This window comes from Equus caballus, chromosome 3 (genome assembly GCF_041296265.1).
Source record: "Equus caballus isolate H_3958 breed thoroughbred chromosome 3, TB-T2T, whole genome shotgun sequence".
In the NCBI taxonomy this organism is placed as follows: domain Eukaryota; kingdom Metazoa; phylum Chordata; class Mammalia; order Perissodactyla; family Equidae; genus Equus; species Equus caballus.
Genome location: NC_091686.1, coordinates 76150434 through 76164640, shown reverse-complemented (window position 1 = coordinate 76164640; position 14207 = coordinate 76150434).

Here is a 14207-nt window from a genome sequence, read left to right as displayed (position 1 = left end):
CATATCAGATTGTGTCTTGACTGACTATCCTTTAATTCACAGAAATTCGTAAATTCTGGTGAATATTTGCTTGATCATACATATTTAATGTTTAGTTAATGTTTCAGATTTAAAATATATAAATATAATATAATTAAAACCTGTGATAGTGACAAACCACTCTGTCAGTCACAAAGGTCAAAATAAATACAAACACGGCATGAATGATATATTCAATGAGACTGCTTTAAATAAATATCAGGATACATTGCGTACTTTTTAAAATAATTTTCAAAAGATAAAATCATGAATTTCAGACAAACATATAAAATTAACAAGTCAATATTTTAACTGATTAATTAATTATGGATCCAATAAGATGCTGTGACTGGTTCAAAACCATCTGAAAGCTATGATATTTATAGACAGTGTAGCACAGAAATGGTAGGATAAGATTACTGTGTAAGATATACAAGTATAGCTATGTCTAGCAGGCCCGAAATATTTGGAGTTATCTGATCCACCAGAAAGAAATGCTTTGCATCTCTATTAATTGACAAGTAACTTTACTAACCCTAATATCTTAAAAAATAGAAAACAATGACATGAACTGAATAGAGTCCCCTGGAAAACATTTGGGCATCTTCTGATTCTGTATGTTTTTTAAAGGATGCGCCACTATCTTTTTTCAAAAATTATTTCCAAAATGTGGATAATTTTTTCTGACATATTGAATTGCCAAGTTACCAATTATCAGGTATTACCATAATCATATGTCCTGCTACATAAACCTCAATATATCAAAATGCAAATATATACATGAAAAAAATTTGTAATTCTCATTATTTGATCAAAATGCAATAGGTTAAAAATATATTGAAAGATAATAGTAATGCAAATAAATCAGTTTCAGAGATTTTGAAATTTAAAGTTATAAAATAAATTATTAAATTATACTTCAGTAAAAGGAAAATAAAGTAATAGCTATAAACTATAAAATTTTACTAGTGAAACTACCATATAAATTAAGTAATATGAAGTACAATTAATTTCTATTATTTATACATAAATGTACACACTATTAGAAATTATAATATTAATTTAAGTGTGTTAGCATATATGGGGCTGGCTTTGGGGAATAGTGATTAATTTCATACCCACCACTTTGGTGGCCCAGTTTTCATGGGTTCGGTTCCTGGGTGCAGACCTACACACCATTCATCAAGCCATTCTGTGGTGGTTTCCCATATACAAAAAAATAGAGGACGATTGACACAGCTATTAGTTCAGTGATAATCTTCCTCAAGCAACAAGAGGAAGATTGGCAACAGATGTTAGCTGAGGGTCAATCTTCCTCACCAAAAAAAATAAAAAAGAATATTACTGTATAGAGCCAGCCCTGATGTCCTAGTGGTTAAAGTTTGGTGCTCAAAGCTTCTGTGGCCCAGGTAGGCTTTGCAGTCATGGGACCACACCACCTGTCTGTCAGTTGCCATGCTGTGGCAGTAACTTACATAGAACTAGAACGACTTACAAGTAGGATACACAACCATGTACTAGGGCTTTGGGGAGCAAAGAAAAAAAAAAAAGAGAGAGGAAGATTGGCCACAGATGTTAGGTCAGGGTGTATCTTTCCTTGCAAAGAAAAAAAACACTAATTCAAAAAAAGAAGGAATATTACTGTATACGTTAACATAATGTTACTGCTATGACAGATAATTCTAATTCCCTTATTGATTAAGGTATTTTGTTATCCTTTCTGCTGGCCTGCTCATCTTATTACTAATATACTTTTTTTATTTTTGCTTTGATATAGTGTTCTCTATGTCACTATTAAAAACACATGATATTAGAATTATTTCTTCATAAATTTTCTCAGTAAAGGAATTACTTCAGTGAGATGAAAGAGTGAAATTTATTATTCAAAACCTAAAACTTTGAAAAAAAGGAAATAAAATACTCATTTATATTTTATATTAAAATGTGTGAAATAAGCAAATTATAAATATATGCTTTTGAACATTTATTTTGAAAGTATAATATACTTAAAATTAAACAAATAATATGCAACTGTATAAGTATATGAGAAAAGCTAAGAATAATATTGTATTTGTAGCAATAGTAATGCAGGTTTTTTTGGCAAAGTTTATCCGATTAATTTAAAGGTTTCAAAGCATATTCTTAGGTTTTATTTACATCACATAGGTTGTAGTGTGATTTTACTTAAAGAAATATATGTAGATGATCCAAAATTATTTACATCTGAAAACATCATCAAACAATTTTTTTAGGGCTACCTAATCTAATATTTTTTTTCTTTTATTGAGGTAGTATTGACACATAATACTGTATACATTTCTGGTGTACATTATTATATTTTGCCTTCTGTATAGACTACATCATGTTCACCATCAAGAGTCTAGTTGCCATATGTCATCATAAAAATGTACCCCTTTACCCCTTTTCTCCTCCCCCACTTCCTTCCCCTCTGGTAACCACCAACCTGTTCTCTGTGTCTATGTTTTGTTTAACTTTTTATTAAGATTATGGTAGTTTACAACCTTGTGAGATTTCAGTTGTACATTATTGTTAGTCTTGTTGGGGGTACACCACTTCACCCTTTGTGCCCTCCCCCCACCCCCTCTTTCCCCTAGTAACCACCAATCACTTCACTTTGTCTCTATGTTTAAGTTCCACCTATGAGTGGAGTTATACAGAGTTAGTCTTTTTCTATCAGGCTTATTTCACTTAACATAATACCCTCAAGGTCCATCCATGTATTGTGAATGGGACGATTTTATCCTTTTTTATGGCCGAGTAGTATTCCATTGTATATATATATACCATATCTTCTTTATCCAATCATCACTTGATGGGCATTTAGGTTGCTTCCATGTCTTGGCTGTTGTAAATAATGCTGCGATGAACATAGGGGTACATAGGACTTTTAGAATTGCTGATTTCAAGTTCTTTGGATATATACCCCGTAGTGGGATGGCTGGGTCATAGGGTATTTCTATTGTTAATTTTTTGAGAAATCTCCATACTGTTTTCCATAGTGGCTGCACCAGTTTGCATTCCCTCCAACAGTGTATGAGGGTTCCTTTTTCTCCACAACCTCTCCAGCGTTTGTCACTTTTTGTTTTGGATATTTTTGCCATTCTAGCAGGTGTAAGGTTTTATCTTAGTGTAGTGTTGATTTGCATCTCCCTGATGATTAGTGATGAGCATCTTTTCATGGGTCTATTGGCCATCCATATATCTTCTTTGGAGAAATGTCTGTTCATTTCCCCTGCCCATTTTTTGATCGGGTTGTTTGATTTTTTGTTGTTGAGCTGTGTGAGTTCTTTATATATAATGGAGATTAACCCTTTGTCAGATAAATAACTTGTAAATATTTTTTCCCAATTATTGTTTTTTTTTGTTTGTTTCAATCCTGTTTTCCCTTGCCTTGAAGAAGCTCTTTAGTCTGTCAAAGTCCCATTTGTTTGTTCTTTCTACTGTTTCCCTCGTCTGAGGAGTTATGGTGTCTGAGAAGATTCCTTTGAAACTGATGTCAAAGAGTGTACTGCCTATATTCTCTTCTAGAAGCCTTTATTGTTTCAGGTCTAATCTTTAGGTCTTTGATTCATTTTGAGCTTATTTTTGTGAATGGTTAAAAAGAATGGTCAATTTTCATTCTTTTACATGTGGCTTTCCAGTTTTCCCAGCACCATTTGTTGAAGAGACTTTCTTTTCTCCCTCATAGGCCCTCAGCTCCTTTGTTGAAGATTAGCTGTCCATAGATGTGTGGTTTTATTTCTTGGCTTTCAATTCTGTTGCACTGATCTGTGCACCTGTTTTTGTACCAGTACAATGCTGTTTTGATTACTGGAGCTTTGTAGTACGCTTTGAAGTCAGGGATTGTGATGCCTCCAGCTTTGTTCTTCTTTCTCAGGATTGCTTTAGCAATTGGGGATATTTTGTTGCCCAATATGAATTTTAGGATTCTTTGTTCAATTTCTGTAAAAAATATCATTGGGATTCTGACTGGGATAGCGTTGAATCTGTAGATTGCATTAGGTAGAATGGACATTTTAACCATGTTTTTTCTTCCAATTCATGTGCATGAAATGTCTTTCCGTCTCTTGATGTCAACATCAATTTCTTTCAGGAAAGTCTTGTAGTTTTCATTGTATAGATCTTTCGTTTCCCTGGTTAAATTTATCCCAAGGTATTTTCTTCTTTTTGCTGCGATTGTGAATGGGATTGAGTTCCTGAGTCCTTTTTTTGTTAGTTCGTCGTCAGTGTATAGAAATGCTTTCTCTGCATCTATTGAGATGATCATGTGGTTTTTGTTTCTCATTTTGTTAATGTAGTGTATCACATTGATTGACTTGCAGATGTTGAACCATCCCTGTGTTCCTGGTATAAATCCCACTTGATCATGGTGTTTAATCTTTTTAATGTATTGCTGTATTCAGTTTGCCAAAATTTTGTTGAGGATTTTTGCATCTATGTTCATCAGTGATATTGGCCTGTAGTTTTCCTTCATTGTGTTGTACTTGTCAGGTTTTGGGATCAGGGTGATGTTGGCTTCATAGAATGTGTTAGGCAGTGCTCCATCTTCCTCAATTTTGTGGAATAGTTTGAGAAGGATAGGTATTTAATCTTCTTTGAATGTTTGGTAGAGTTCTCCAGAGAAGCTGTCTGGTCCTGGACTTTTACTTTTGGGGGCAGTTTGATTACTGTTTCGATTTCTTTACTTGTGATTGGTTTAATCAGATTCTCTATTTCTTCCTGCTTCAGTTTTGGGAGGTTGTAAGAATCTAGGAGTTTGTCCATTTCTTCTAGGTTGTCCAAATTGTTGGCATATAATTTTTCATAGTATTCTCTTGTGATCCTTTGTATTTCTGTGGTATCCATTGTGATTTCTCCTCTCTCATTTCTAATTTTATTTATTTGAGACTGCTCTCTCTTCTTTTTCAGTGAGTCTGGCTAAGGGTTTGTCAATTTTGTTAATTTTTTCAAAGAACCCACTCTTTGTTTCATTGATCCTTTCTTCTGTCTTTTTTGTTTCAATATCGTTTATTTCTGCTCTAATTTTTATTATTTCCCTCTTTCTACTGACTTTGGGCTTTGTTAGTTCTTATTTTTCTAATTCTGTTAGGTGTCATTTGAGGTTGCTTACGTGAGATTTTTCTTGTTTATTGGCATGAACCTGTATTGCAATGAATTTCCCTCTTAGGACTGCTTTTGCTGCTTCCCAAATGAGTTGGTATGGAGTGTTTTCATTTTCATTTGTCTCCAGATAATATTTGATTTCTTCTTTAATTTCTTCAATAATCCATTGTTTGTTCAGTAGCATCTTGTTTAGTCTCCACATTTTTGCCTCTTTCCCAGCTTTATTCTTGTAGTTCATTTCTAGTTTCATAGCATTATGATCAGAAAAGATGCTTGATATTATTTCAACCCTCTTGAATTTATTGATGCTTGCTTTGTTTCCCAAGATATGGTGTATCCTTGAGAATGTTCCATGCGCACTTGAGGAGAATGTGTAACCTGCTGTTTTTGGATGAAGTGTTCTATATATATCTATGAAGTCCATCTGGTTTAATTTTTCATTTAATTCTATAATTTCCTTGTCAACTTTCTGTCTGGATGATCTATCCATTGGTGTTAATGGGGTGTTGAGGTCCCCTACTATTATTGTATTGTTGTTGATGTTTCCTTTTAGTTTTGTTAATAGTTGCTTTACAAATTTTGCTGCTCCTGTGTTGGGTGCATATATATTTATAAGTGTTATGTCATCATGGTGGAGTGTCCTTTTTATCATTGTAAACTGCCCCTCTTTGTCTTTCTTTATCTGTTTTGCTTTGAAGTCTACTTTGCCTGATATAAATATGGCAACTCCTGCTTTCTTATGTTCATTATTAGCTTGGAGTATTGTCTTCCATCCCTTCACTCTAAGTCTGTGTTTGTCTTGGGGGCTGAGGTGTGTTTCCTGGAGGCAGGATATTGTTGGGTCTTGTTCTTTGATCTGTCCTGCCACTCTGTGTCTTTTGATTGGAGAGTTCAATCCATTTACATTTAGACTGATTATTGAAATGTGGCGGCCTACTGCTGCCATTTTATCACTTGTTTTCCAGTTTTCTTGCATTTCCTTTGTTTCTCGTCCCATGATTTTTGGACTGCTAATTCAGGTAGGTAGATTTCTATATTGGCTTTCTTCTTATTTGTAATTTGTGTCTTTATTCTTGTTATTTGTTTAGTGGTTACCAAGTGGTTTGTATAAAACATCTCATAGATGAGATAGACCATTTTCTGATAGCCTCTTATTTCCTTAGATTAAGCCATTCTATCCCTTTTCTCTTCCCCTTCTGGGTTGTTATTGTCAGATTTTTTTATTCTCTTCATTCTTGTGTTGTGAGTTTGTGGTTAAAATGACAAGGTTATATTTATTCTTGGTATTTTCCTTCCTTTTATCTTTAATGTTATATTTAACTTTTGCTAACCTCTTCTGATGGAGAGCTGCTACTTTCTGTTATTGTCCTTCTACTTATCTCCTTTGCTCTGGGTTTTGTAATCCCTTTCCTTTTTTTGATTTTTCAGGTGTGAAGGTCTTCCTGAGCATTTCTTGAAGAGGAGGTCTTGCGGCAATGAACTCCCTTAACTTTTGTTTGTCTGGGAAAGTTTTTATTTCTTCATCATATTTGAAGGATATTTTCTCTGGGTAAAGTATACTTGACTGCAAGTTTTTGTCCTTTAGAGTTTTGAATGTATCATTCCACTCTCTTCTAGCCTGTAAGATATCTGCTGACAACCTTATGGTGGTTCCTTTGTAGGTTATTTTCTTCTGCCTGGCTGTCCTTAGTATTTTCTCTTTGTCATTGACTTTTGAAAGCTTCACTACTACATGCCTTGGGGTTGGTCTTTTTACATGGATAAAGTTTGGAGATCTATTGGCTTCTGTCACATGGAGTTCTATCTCTCTCCCCAGTTTGGAAAATTCTCAGCCACTATTTCTTTGAACAGGCTTTCTGCCCACTTCTCATCCCCTTCTCTCTCTGGGATACCTATAATCCTTATGTTGCATTTCCTAATTGAGTCAGATAATTCTCAGAGAGTTTCTTCAATTCTTTTTAGTCTTAATTCTCTCTCTTCCTCTGTCTGCAGCATTTCTATATTCCTATCCTCCAAATTGCTAATTCTGTCCTCCATATTGTCGACCCTACTGTTCAGAGAGTCCCAATTTTTCTTAATCTCCTCCATTGTGTTCTTCATCTCCAGTATTTCTGATTGGTTCTTCTTTATAGTATCAAGCTCTTTTGTGACATAGCTCCTGAATTCGTTGAGTTGTCTATCTGTATTCTCTTTTAACTCATTGAGTTTTTTAATGATGGCTGTTTTGAATTCATTGTCATTTAGGTTATAGATTTCATTGTCTTTGGGATTGTTGTCTGAGTACTTGTCATTTTCCTTCTGTTCTGGAGATTTAATATATTTTTTCATACTACTTGATGGCGTGGATTTGTGCCTCTGCATAGAGATAGAGTTTAGTTACTGCTTCCACTTGCTTCTACTGGTGTGGGCGGGGAGCAGCTGATTAATCTGCACCAACCAGGAATGCTGTCAACTGTTGCCCCTCCTTGTAGTGACAGTGGTCCTGTGGGGTCTCTTGTCAGCTGTGGGGACAATCGCAAGAGGTCCTCAGGCTGCTGGTGTCTATTGTCACAGACCACCTAGAAACACTCCCTCCTTAGGGTGTGCAGCAGTGTTATGGGCTTTCCCAGCATCCAGGAGCTGGTTCACCTAGATTCACAGCTCTGTCACTGTCAGGGCCCACAAAATCTCGCTTGTCCTCTATGGGCCACAGCAGAGCTATGGGTACTTAGCTCTTAACTGCAGTCTGCGGTTAGCTCACCCAGCTGTGCTACTTCTGCCTCAGGGCCTTCCAGCCTTGTGAATGCTGGGTGGGGCCTCTCCTCTGATGCTGTGCAGAGGCTTTTGCTGTGGCTGCTGTGGGACCATGGATTTTCCCCCTGGACCACAGAGCAGGCCTGCTGGCACTCCAACCTGCTGCTGCTCACTCACACAGGTTCTTTGGGTGTCCCTTGCCCCCTCTGGACAACGGCCAGAGTCTGTGAGTCAGAGGCAGCTGGCAGGCTGCTGCCCTGCCCGGGATCCTCCTTTCCCAGAGCCGCTCAGCATTCTGAATGCTGGGGGGGGGGGGGGGGGGGCGGGGCCTCTCCACTGACACCAAGTAGAGGCTTTGCCCATGGCTGCTGCAGGGCTGTGGATTTTCCCTCTGGGCCACGGAGCCAGGGTGCCGGAGCTCCACTCAGCCCCCAATCACTCCCACAGGCTCACTGGGTGTCCCTTGCCCCCTCTGGGACTCTGCTGGTGTCTGTGAGTCAGAGGCAGCTGGTGGGCTGCTGCCCCACCCAGGATCTTCCTGTCCCAGAGCCTCCCATCATTCTGAATGCTGGGGGGGGGGGGGCTCTCCACTATCACCTAGTAAAAGCTTCTCTGCAGCTGCTGCAGGGCTGTGGATTTTCCCCCTGGGCTTAGGTAGGGCTGTAGTCACCTGTTTCCACCGTTGCTCTGCTGGTGTACACACATGCCCACCCTTGGTGTATGGTGATGCTATGAGCATGTCTGCTGGAAGAAAGTCACTTGCAGGTACTAGGCTGTCTGGGGGTAGGGGACTGGAGAGTTTTCACCTATCTCCACCTCCTCCCAGCGGGAATTCCATCCGCCTTCCAATGTATAGCAGCACAGGTCTCTCAGGTGTCCTGAGACACTGTATGGATATCCTTTGTTGACTGATGAATATCCAATTAGTTGTAGATTTGAAGGGGGAGAGGCAAAGAAGACTGCTCTCTCCGCCTTGTTGCTGACATCACCCTGTATCTATGTTTTTGTTAGTTTATTTATCTTCCACATATGAGTGAAATCATATGGTATTTATCTTTCTCTGATATTTCACTCAGTGTAATACCCTCAAGGTTCATCTATGTTGTTGCAAATGGCAAGATTTTATATTTTTTATGGCGAGTAGTATTCCATTGTATATATAAATATACATCACATCTTCTTTATCTCCTCATCTGTCAATGGACACTTAGGTTGTCTCCAAGTCTTGGCTATGGTGAATTATGCTGCAATGCACATAGGGGTGCATATATCTTTTCTAATTAGTGTTTTCTTTGGATAAATACCTATAAGTGCTATAGCTAGATCATATGATAGTTCTATTTTGAATTTTTTGAGGAATCTCCATACTGTTCTACATAATGGCTGTACCAATTTACCTTTGCACCATCAGTATACAAGGGTTCACTTTACTTTTCTCCACATCCTCTCCAACATTTGTTATGTCTTGTCTTTTTAATAGTAGCAATTCTGATGGGAATGAGGTGATATCTCCTTGTGGTTTTGATTTGTATTTCCCTAATAATTAGTGACATTGTACATCTTTTCATGTGCCTGCTGCCCATTTGTATATCTTCTTTGAAAAAATGTCTATTCAGATTCTCTTCTTATTTTTTAATTGCATTGTTAGGGTTTTTTTGTTGAGTTGTATGAGTTCTTTATATATCTTGGATATTAACTTCCTATCAAATAAATCATTTGCAAATATCATCTCTCAATCAGTAGGCTGTCTTTTTGTTTTATTGATGGTTTCCTTTGCTGTGCAGAAGCCTTTTAGTTTGATGTAGTCGCATTTGTTTATTTTTTGTTTTGTTTCCCTTGCCTGAGGAGACATATTCCAAAAGATACTAACACTGATGTCAAAGAGTGTACTGACTATGTTTTCTTTGAAGAGTTTTATGATTTCAGGTCTTACAGTCAAGTCTTCAATCCATTTTGAGATAATTTTTGTATATGGTGCAGTATAATGGTCTACGTGCATTGTTTTGCATGTGGCTATCTAGTTTCCCAACACCATTTATTGAAAAGACCTTTCTTTCTCCATTGTATGTTCTTGGCTCCCTTGTCAAAAATTAGCTGTCCATACATGTGTGTATTTATTTCTGGGGTCCCAATTCTGTTCCACTGATCTGTGTGTCTGTTTTTGTTCTGATACATGCTGTTTTGATTACTATGGCTTTATGGATTCTTTGTTCTATTTCTGAGAAAAAGGTTGTTGGGATTTTTGATAGGGATTGCATTGAATCTGTAGATTGCTTTAGATAGGTTGGGCATTTTAACTAGGTTAATTCTTCTACTCTGTGAGCACAAATATCTTTCCATTTCTTTGGGTCTCCTAGTTCTTTCAACAATATCTTACAGTTTTTGGTGTACAGAACTTTCACCTCATTGCTTAAATTTATTCCTAGGTATTTTATTCTTTTTTTTTCCATTGTAAATGGGATTGTCTTCTTGATTTCTATTTCTGCTGGTTGTTAGTGTATAAAAATGTAACCTATTTTTGCCTGTTGATTTTATACCCTGCTATTTTACTGTACTCTTTTATTTCTAATGGGTTTTTGGTAAATTCTTTAGGGTTTTCTATATGTTAAATTATGTCGTCTGCAAATAGTTATATTTATACTTCTTCCTTTCCAATTTTGATACATTTTCTGTCCTTTTCTTGCTTATTGCTCTGACTGGGACTTCCAACACAATGTTGAATAAGAATGATGACAGTGGGCATCCTTGTCTTGTCCCTTTCTTAGGAGGATAGCTTTCAGGTTTTCACCGTTGATTATGATGCTAGCTGTGGGTTTATCATATATGGCCTTTATTAGCTGGTCACTGTATAACTATGCTAAGTAGCCACATTTTTTCAATTAAAGAATGATGTGCATATTTTTAGCTTATAGACACTCCAGAAATCATTATTTCACATGCAGTTGTTTTTTTGTTTTTTTTTTTTTTTTTTTGAGGAAGATTAGCCCTGAGCTAACTGCTGCCAATCCTTCTCTTTTTGCTGAGGAAGACTGGCCCTGAGCTCACATCCATGCCCGTCTTCCTCTACTTTATATGTGGGATGCCTACCAAAGCATGGCACGCCAAGTGGTGCCATGTCCACACCAGCGAACTGAACCGGCAAACCCTGGGCAGCCAAAAGGGAACATGCACACTTAACCACTGTGCCACTGGGCCGGCCCCATTCACACACAGTTTACTTTATGTTGAGCAGATGTAGACACATTTGTGTATATGCATTCACACATACATAGATATTTGTGCAGTCTGTAAACTTCTCATGGTTGTTTTTAATTTTGAAGCAGATTCAGTTCATCTTAATTTTGTATAGATTTTATGTGGAGATTTTATTGCCTTCATTGCTGCTTTTCTCATTATTTTTAGTAGTTTCAGTTATCATGGTACACTTATTCAAGTGTCCTAAGCGGTGAGAACAGCTTTGCTTCAATACCATTATTATATGGCATCTGAGACTGATGACACTGCTACAACCAATTCTTTAAATCTGTCACTTTGGGATTCTCAAGATGATTAGGAATTACTCTTCTGTGACTGTTGTTTGCAAAGAGCAGCTAACCAAAGCATACAGCACATAGTAGAGCAGTGAAGAATGATCAAAGAAGGAGAATTCAGACACTGTCAAACGTAGAGTCTTCTTGACTTTGAAAAATGATTTTCCCCCATTTTTTTTTTATGAACAGAGTTTAAGGAATCTTATGTGAAAAAGAAAATGGACACTTGGTCCAAAACTAAGATTTTTTCTCACAACATAAATGGATCTTTTCTGAGACTCACAAATTAATTCAATATGTACGACTACTTGTTTTATGAAAAGCTGGGACTTGGTTCTAGCTCAGAGAGATGTCTTTAATTCAAAGCGGGATGTGGGTTAGCTAGGCAAGAAAGACCAAGCAGGTGTCCAAATCAAGAAGTGGACGCTGGTGGCTCAGTAGGATCTAGAGAGGAGTGTTTGTGCAATCGCAAATCGGGGAACAAATGAGGGAGAAAAGAATAGGAGTAATCTAATGTAAAAAGCAGGTTAGCCCTGAGGGGTACCTGGGAATAAATTTAATGCATTTATGAAATTGTATATATGTTTTTAAAAATTTTTTTTATTATTTTTTTATTTTTGAGGACGATCAGCCCAGAGCTAACATCTGCTGCCAATCCTCCTCTTTTTGTTGAGGAAGACTGGCCCTGAGCTAACATCTGTGCCCATCTTCCTCTACTTTATACGTGGGATGCCTACCACAGCATGGCTTGCCAAGCGGTACCAAGTCCGCACCCGGGCTCCAAACCAGCAAACCCCAGGCAGCCAAAGTGAAATGTATGAACTTAACTGCTGGGCCGCCAGGCAGGCCCCTGTGTGTATATATATATATATATATATATATTTAATGCTTTCTACCTTTTAAGGGTCAGAAAAGATATGATTAATGTAGCACTATATTACCCATATATGATGTGGTAAAATACCAGAAAGCTTAAGAAAATAGATAATAGTGGAAAAAATTATTTCTCAGTTATGAACTTCATTCATTCCATTTTATCAAGAATATCCTATAATGTGTAATATGGTAGAAATGAAAGCAATAAATTCACAGGACCTTGAATATAAAAGCATTTATAATAAATATATTTCAACCCAAAGAATTAACAACAACAAAACTCCTGGAACTGTTAAGGAATTATAGCAAGTCTACAAGATACAAGGTTGATATAAAAATGTTAATTGCTTTTCTACAAGCCATCAATGAACAATTGGACTTTAAAATTAAAAAGACAACACTATTTACATTAGCACATAAAAAATGAAGTGCATTGAGGTATATGGGGAATCAATCAGAGAAGCAGTGGCTTTCTGTGAATGTGAGACACAAATTGTTACTTATGAAGCAGAGTCTTTACACTTAGAAAATATTTACTGTTTGGGTGTTATCCCATCTCCTACATCTTACTCTGAGATCAACAACACACTAAACGAAGCAAACACTGAAAGATTCTACACTTGCACCAATAACTTATGAATTAATTTCAAAGGGTTAACACAATTTAAATTTTTACAGTCATTGCTTTCTAGACATCTATTTCTTTTAAAGATGGCTTCATTTCTTTAGTATAGCAATTTGAAATAATATATTGTTTGAAATAATTATGTTGCTTTTAACATATATAAGGAATGTTTCAGAAATTTATGTGCATTAGAGATGATTCATTTGAACATGGCATCATTACGAGAGATAAAACAAAACTGATATTTATTATAATTTAAAATTTTATGTTTATGGCATATAATATAAATGTATAAATTTGTCTGCAGATGACAACAAAGATTATACCCAATATGTATATTTTTTTCTAATTTGGACAAGACAAATATCTCATTTTGGGAACAAAAAACAAATTATAAAGTAATTAACTGATTCTAATCTTACTTATTTTCTTCCATAGCTATCTGTCTATCAGCATGAAATATTTATAGCTGAAATATGGATTAAATTGGTATGAAAAAAAATCTGCTATACATATTAGAATTCCATCTTAAATTCCTCATGTGCATCAAATAAGTTTATTTATCTTCAACTTTTCTTCTTTTTTTCTATCTCATCTTGTTTCAATACTGTTCAAAAACCACATTCAAACAATGATAGTTAATAAACAAATTCAGACTTTAATACAATTTATCTCCATCAACTTATGTTCTTTAAATTAAATGGCTTCATTTTCTTTAAAACTGAGTAAATTTTCAGAAATATGAAATCTTGCTAGATTTTTGATATAAGCATATGTTGAACCTCACTGAAGTGAAGGATGTCTAGAGCTCTACATCCTTCAGGAAAAAGTCTTGCTGGAAGAACATAGGCTGAAGTTATGACAAAATAAATTTAATAAAATTATAACATCTCTAAAAATATTTCTTTGAAAATAATAAGTAAAGCAAATAAATTTGAGTCAATCATATAGAGAATCATGCTCCTATAGGGACAAAAGGTAATTTAGAGATTATTTACTGCTAAACAGTAACTTTAAAAGAATAATAAAATAGAGGGCTGGCCCCATGGTGGAGTGGTTAAGTTCACGTGCTCTGCTTTGGCAGCCCGGGGTTTCGTTGGCTCAGATCCTGGGTACAGACCTAGCACCACTCAGCAGGCCATGCTGAGGTGGCATCTCTTATAGAGGAAATGGAAGGGCCTACAAGTAAAATATACCACTGTGTACTGGGGGGGCTTTAGGGAGAAGAAGAAGAAGAAGAAAGAGTGACAACGGATGTTAGCTCAGGGCCAATCTTTCAAAAGAAAAGAAAAAAAGAATAA